The sequence below is a fragment of the Vidua macroura genome, chromosome 20 (assembly GCF_024509145.1).
Source record: "Vidua macroura isolate BioBank_ID:100142 chromosome 20, ASM2450914v1, whole genome shotgun sequence".
NCBI lineage: Eukaryota > Metazoa > Chordata > Aves > Passeriformes > Viduidae > Vidua > Vidua macroura.
The window spans coordinates 11,528,009-11,535,654 of NC_071590.1; positions in this window are offsets into that span (position 1 = coordinate 11,528,009).

Genomic DNA, 7,646 nt, shown 5'->3' on the forward strand with positions numbered 1-7,646 from the left:
AGTCCCAAGGGAACCCTACAAACTGACATTAAGAACCTGGGCTGGCCACTTTTCTTTCCCAGGGAAAAGGGCCGGTCCTTGTCTCCAGGGGCCTGTGGCCCTGTGACCCCAAACACCTCCAAAATTCCGAACGATCGAGGATGTGTTGCAGACCCAAGCTGCCCCCAGCTCAAACCTGTGCTGCCCTGACAGTCCCAAGGGAACCCTACAAACTGACATCAGGAACCCGGGCTGGCTACTTTTCTTTCCCAGGAAAAAGGCTGATCTTTGTCTCCAGGTGCCTCTGGCCCTGAGTGGCTGGAGACCTCCAAAAATCCAAACGATCGAGGATGTGTCGCAGACCCAAGCTGCCCCCACCTCAAACCTGTGCTGCCCTGACAGTCCCAAGGGAACCCTACAAACTGACATTAAGAACCTGGGCTGGCCACTTTTCTTTCCCAGGGAAAAGGGTCGGTCCTTGTCTCCAGGGGCCTGTGGCCCTGTGTCCCCAGACACCTCCAAAATTCCGAACGATCGAGGATGTGTTGCAGACCCAAGCTGACCCCACCTCAAACCTGTGCTGCCCTGACAGTCCCAAGGGAACCCTACAAACTGACATTAAGAACCTGGGCTGACCACTTTTCTTTCCAGGAAAAAGGCTGATCTTTTTCTCCAGGGGCCTGTGGCCCTCAGTGGCCGGCTACGTCCAAAAATCCGAACGATCGAGGATCTGTTGCGGACCCAAGCTGCCCCCACCTCAAACCTGTGCTGCCCTGACAGTCCCAAGGGACCCCTACAAACTGACATTAAGAACCTGGGCTGGCCACATTTATTTCCCAGGGAAAAGGGCCGGTCTTTGTCTCCAGGAGCCTATGTCGCTCAGTAGCCGGCTGCGTCCCAAAATCCGAACGATCGAGGATGTGTCGCAGACCCAAGCTGCCCCCACCTCAAACCTGTGCTGCCCTGACAGTCCCAAGGGAATCCTACAAACTGACATTAAGAACCTGGGCTGGCCACTTTTCTTTTGCAGGAAAAAGGCTGATTTTTGGCTCCAGGGGCCTGTGGCCCTCAGTGGCTGGACACCTCCAAATATCCAAACGATCGAGGATGTTTTGCGGACCCAAGCTGCCCCCACCTCAAACCTGTGCTGCCCTGACAGTCCCAAGGGAACCCTACAAACTGACATTAAGAACCTGGGCTGGCCACTTTTCTTTCCCAGGGAAAAGGGCCGGTCCGTGTCTCCAGGGGCCTGTTTCCCTGTGTCCCCAGACACCTCCAAAATTCCGAACGATCGAGGATGTGTTGCAGACCCAAGCTGCCCCCACCTCAAACCTGTGCTGCCCTGACAGTCCCAAGGGAACCCTACAAACTGACATTAAGAAACTGGGCTGGCCACTTTTCTTTCCCAGGGAAAAGGGTCGGTCCTTGTCTACAGGGGCCTGTGGCCCTGTGTCCCCAGACACCTCCAAAATTCCGAACGATCGAGGATGTGTTGCAGACCCAAGCTGCCCCCACCTCAAACCTGTGCTGCCCTGACAGTCCCAAGGGAACCCTACAAACTGACATTAAGAACCTGGGCTGACCACTTTTCTTTCCCAGGAAAAAGGCCGATCTTTGTCTCCAGGGGTCTGTGGCCTTCAGTGGCCGGCTACGTCCAAAAATCCGAACGATCGAGGATGTGTTGCAGACCCAAGCTGCCCCCACCTCAAACCTGTGCTGCCCTGACAGTCCCAAGGGACCCCTACAAACTGACATTAAGAACCTGGGCTGGCCACTTTTCTTTCCCAGGGAAAAGGGCCGGTCCTTGTCTCCAGGGGCCTGCGGCCCTGTGTTCCCCAGACACGTCCAAATTTCCGAACGATCGAGGATGTGTTGCAGACCCAAGCTGCCCCCAGCTCAAACCTGTGCTGCCCTGACAGTCCCAAGGGAACCCTACAAACTGACATCAGGAACCTGGGCTGACTATTTTTTTTTCCCAGGAAAAAGGCTGATCTTTGTCTCCAGGGGCCTGTGGCCCTCAGTGGCCGGCTACATCCAAACATCCGAACGATCGAGGATGTGTTGCAGACCCAAGCTGCCCCCACCTCAAACCTGTGCTGCCCTGACAGTCCCAAGGGAACCCTACAAACTGACATTAAGAACCTGGGCTGGCCACTTTTCTTTCCCAGGGAAAAGGGCCGGTCATTGTCTCCAGGTGCCTCTGGCCCTCAGTAGCCGGCTGCGTCCCAAAATCCGAACGATCGAGGATGTGTCGCAGACCCAAGCTGCCCCCACCTCAAACCTGTGCCGCCCTGACAGTCCCAAGGGAACCCTACAAACTGACATTAAGAACCTGGGCTGACCACTTTTCTTTCCCAGGGAAAAAGCTGATCTTTGTTTTCATGGGCCTGTGGCCCGCAGTGGCCGGCCACGTCCAAAAATCCGAACGATCGAGGATGTGTCGCAGACCCAAGCTGCCCCCACCTCAAACCTGTGCTGCTCTGACAGTCCCAAGGGAACCCTACAAACTGACATCAGGAATCTGGGCTGACCACTTTTCTTTCCAAAGGAAAAAAGCTGATCTTTGTTTCCATGGGCCTGTGGCCCTCAGTGGCGGGCTACGTCCAAAAATCCGAACGATCGAGGATGTGTCACAGACCCAAGCTGCCCCCACCTCACACCTGTGCTGCCCTGACAGTCCCAAGGGAACCCTACAAACTGACATTAAGAACCCGGGCTGACCACTTTTCTTTCCCAGGGAAATGGGCTGATCTTTGTTTCCATGGGCCTGTGGCCCACAGTGGCCGGCTACGCCCAAAAATCCGAACGATCGAGGATGTGTCGCAGACCCAAGCTGCCCCCACCTTAAACCTGTGCTGCTCTGACAGTCCCAAGGGAACCCTACAAACTGACATCAGGAACCTGGGCTGACCACTTTTCTTTCCAAAGGAAAAAAGCTGATCTTTGTTTCCATGGGCCTGTGGCCCTCAGTGGCAGGCTACGTCCAAAAATCCGAACGATCGAGGATGTGTCGCAGACCCAAGCTGCCTCCACCTCAAACCTGTGCTGCCCTGACAGTCCCAAGGGAACCCTACAAACTGACATTAAGAACCTGGGCTGGCCACTTTTCTTTCCCAGGGAAAAGGGCCGGTCTTTGTCTACAGGATCCTATGTCCCTCAGTAGCCAGCTGCATCCCAAAATCCGAACGATCGAGGATGTGTCGCAGACCCAAGCTGCCCCCACCTCAAACCTGTGCTGCCCTGACAGTCCCAAGGGAACCCTACAAACTGACATTAAGAACCTGGGCTGGCCACTTTTCTTTCCCAGGAAAAAGGGCCGGTCTTTGTCTCCAGGTGCCTCTGGCCCTCAGTAGCCGGCTGCGTCCCAAAATCCGAACGATCGAGGATGTGTCGCAGACCCAAGCTGCCCCCACCTCAAACCTGTGCTGCCCTGACAGTCCCAAGGGAACCCTACAAACTGACATTAAGAACCTGGGCTGGCCACTTTTCTTTTACAGGAAAAAGGCTGATCTTTGGCTCCAGGGGCCTGTGGCCCTCAGTGGCTGGACACCGCCAAATATCCAAACGATCGAGGATGTTTTGCGGACACAAGCTGCCCCCACCTCAAACCTGTGCTGCCCTGACAGTCCCAAGGGAACCCTACAAACTGACATTAAGAAACTGGGCTGACCACTTTTCTTTCCAGGAAAAAGGCTGATCTTTGGCTCCAGGGGCCTGTGGCCCTCAGTGGCCGGCTACGTCCAAAAATCCGAACGATCGAGGATGTGTCGCAGACCCAAGCTGCCCCCACCTCAAACCTGTGCTGCCCTGACAGTCCCAAGGGAACCCTACAAACTGACATCAGGAATCTGGGCTGACAACTTTTCTTTCCAAAGGAAAAAAGCTGACCCTTGTTTCCATGGGCCTGTGGCCCTCAGTGGCGGGCTACGTCCAAAAATCAGAACGATCGAGGATGTGTCGCAGACCCAAGCTGCCCCCACCTCAAACCTGTGCTGCCCTGACAGTCCCAAGGGAACCCTACAAACTGACATTAAGAACCTGGGCTGACCACTTTTCTTTCCCAGGGAAAAAGCTGATCTTTGTTTCCATGGGCCTGTGGCCCTCAGTGGCCGGCTACGTCCAAAAATCCGAACGATCGAGGATGTGTCGCAGACCCAAGCTGCCCCCACCTCAAACCTGTGCTGCTCTGACAGTCCCAAGGGAACCCTACAAACTGACATCAGGAACCTGGGCTGACCACTTTTCTTTCCAAAGGAAAAAAGCTGATCTTTGTTTCCATGGGCCTGTGGCCCTCAGTGGCGGGCTACGTCCAAAAATCCGAACGATCGAGGATGTGTCACAGACCCAAGCTGCCCCCACCTCACACCTGTGCTGCCCTGACAGTCCCAAGGGAACCCTACAAACTGACATTAAGAACCTGGGCTGGCCAATTTTCTTTTCCAGGAAAAAGGATGATCTTTTTCTCCAGGTGCCTGTGGCCCTCAGCGGCCGGCTACGTCCAAAAATCCGAACGATCGAGGATGTGTCGCAGACCCAAGCTGCCCCCACCTCAAACCTGTGCTGCCCTGACAGTCCCAAGGGAACCCTACAAACTGACATCAGGAACCTGGGCTGACCACTTTTCTTTCGCAGGAAAAAGGCTGATCTTTGTCTCCAGGTGCCTGTGGCCCTGAGTGGCTGGAGACCTCCAAAAATCCAAACGATCGAGGATGTGTCGCAGACCCAAGTTGCCCTCACCTCAAACCTGTGCTGCCCTGACAGTCCCAAGGGAACCCTACAAACTGACATCAGGAACCTGGGCTGGCCACTTTTCTTTCCCAGGAAAAAGGCTGATATTTGTCTCCAGGGGCCTGTGGCCCTGTGTCCCCAGACACCTCCAAAATTCCGAACGATCGAGGATGTGTCGCAGACCCAAGCTGCCCCCACCTCAAACCTGTGCTGCCCTGACAGTCCCAAGGGAACCCTACAAACTGACATTAAGAACCTGGGCTGACCACTTTTCTTTCCAGGAAAAAGGCTGATCTTTTTCTCCAGGAGCCGGTGGCCCTCAGTGGGCGGCTACGTCCAAAAATCCGAACGATCGAGGATGTGTTGCGGACCCAAGCTGCCCCCACCTCAAACCTGTGCTGCCCTGACAGTCCCAAGGGAACCCTACAAACTGACATAAAGAACCTGGGCTGGCCACTTTTCTTTTGCAGGAAAAAGGCTGATCTTTGGCTCCAGGGGCCTGTGGCCCTCAGTGGCTGGACACCTCCAAATATCCAAACGATCGAGGATGTTTTGCGGACCCAAGCTGCCCCCACCTCAAACCTGTGCTGCCCTGACAGTCCCAAGGGAACCCTACAAACTGACATTAAGAACCTGGGCTGGCCACTTTTCTTTCCCAGGGAAAAGGGCCGGTCCGAGTCTCCAGAGGCCTGTTTCCCTGTGTCCCCAGACACCTCCAAAATTCCGAACGATCGAGGATATTTTGCAGACCCAAGCTGCCCCCACCTCAAACCTGTGCTGCCCTGACAGTCCCAAGGGAACCCTACAAACTGACATTAAGAACCTGGGCTGACCACTTTTCTTTCCAGGAAAAAGGCTGATCTTTTTCTCCAGGAACCGGTGGCCCTCAGTGGCCGGCTACGTCCAAAAATCCAAACGATCGAGGATGTGTTGCGGACCCAAGCTGCCCCCACCTCAAACCTGTGCTGCCCTGACAGTCCCAAGGGAACCCTACAAACTGACATCAGGAACCTGGGCTGACCACTTTTCTTTCCAAAGGGAAAAAGGCCGATCTTTGTCTCCAGGGGCCTGTGGCCCTCAGTGGCCGGCTACGTCCAAAAATCCGAACGATCGAGGATGTGTTGCAGACCCAAGCTGCCCCCACCTCAAACCTGTGCTGCCCTGACAGTCCCAAGGGAACCCTACAAACTGACATTAAGAACCTGGGCTGACCACTTTTCTTTCCCAGGGAAAAGGGCCGGTCCTTGTCTCCAGGGGCCTGTGGCCCTGTGTCCCCAGACACCTCCAAAATTCCGAACGATCGAGGATGTGTCGCAGACCCAAGCTGCCCCCACCTCAAACCTGTGCTGCCCTGACAGTCCCAAGGGAACCCTACAAACTGACATTAAGAACCTGGGCTGACCACTTTTCTTTCCCAGGGAAAAGGGCCGGTCCTTGTCTCCAGGGGCCTGCGGCCCTGTGTTCCCCAGACACCTCCAAATTTCCGAACGATCGAGGATGTGTTGCAGACCCAAGCTGCCCCCAGCTCAAACCTGTGCTGCCCTGACAGTCCCAAGGGAACCCTACAAACTGGCATCAGGAACCTGGGCTGACCACTTTTCTTTCCCAGGAAAAAAGCTGATCTTTTTCTCCAGGGGCCTGTGGCCCTCAGTGGCCGGCTACATCCAAAAATCCGAACGATCAAGGATGTGTTGCAGACCCAAGCTTCCTCCACCTCAAACCTGTGCTGCCCTGACAGTCCCAAGGGAACCCTACAAACTGACATTAAGAACCTGGGCTGGCCACTTTTCTTTCCCAGGGAAAAGGGCCGGTCTTTGTCTCCAGGAGCCTCTGGCCCTCAGTAGCCGGCTGCGTCCCAAAATCCGAACGATCGAGGATGTGTCGCAGACCCAAGCTGCCCCCACCTCAAACCTGTGCTGCCCTGACAGTCCCAAGGGAACCCTACAAACTGACATCAGAAACCTGGGGTGACAACTTTTCTTTCCAAAGGAAAAAAGCTGATCTTTGTTTCCATAGGCCTGTGGCCCTCAGTGGCGGGCTACGTCCAAAAATCAGAACGATCGAGGATGTGTCACAGACCCAAGCTGCCCCCACCTCAAACCTGTGCCGCCCTGACAGTCCCAAGGGAACCCTACAAACTGACATTAAGAACCTGGGCTGACCACTTTTCTTTCCAGGAAAAAGGCTGATCATTTTCTCCAGGGGCCTGTGGCCCTCAGTGGCCGGCTACGTCCAAAAATCGGAACGATCGAGGATGTGTCGCAGACCCAAGCTGCCCCCACATCAAACCTGTGCTGCTCTGACAGTCCCAAGGGAACCCTACAAACTGACATCAGGAATCTGGGCTGACCACTTTTCTTTCCAAAGGAAAAAAGCTGATCTTTGTTTCCATGGGCCTGTGGCCCTCAGTGGCGGGCTACGTCCAAAAATTCGAATGATCGAGGATGTGTCACAGACCCAAGCTGCCCCCACCTCACACCTGTGCTGCCTTGACAGTCCCAAGGGAACCCTACAAACTGACATTAAGAACCTGGGCTGACCACTTTTCTTTCCCAGGGAAATGGGCTGATCTTTGTGTCCATGGGCCTGTGTCCCTCAGTGGCGGGCTACGTCCAAAAATCCGAACGATCGAGGATGTGTCGCAGACCCAAGCTGCCCCCACCTCAAACCTGTGCTGCTCTGACAGTCCCAAGGGAACCCTACAAACTGACATCAGGAACCTGGGCTGACCACTTTTCTTTCCAAAGGAAAAAAGCTGATCTTTGTTTCCATGGGCCTGTGGCCCTCAGGGGCGGACTACGTCCAAAAATCCGAACGATCGAGGATGTGTCACAGACCCAAGCTGCCCCCACCTCAAACCTGTGCTGCCCTGACAGTCCCAAGGGAACCCTACAAACTGACATTAAGAATCTGGGCTGGCCAATTTTCTTTTCCAGGGA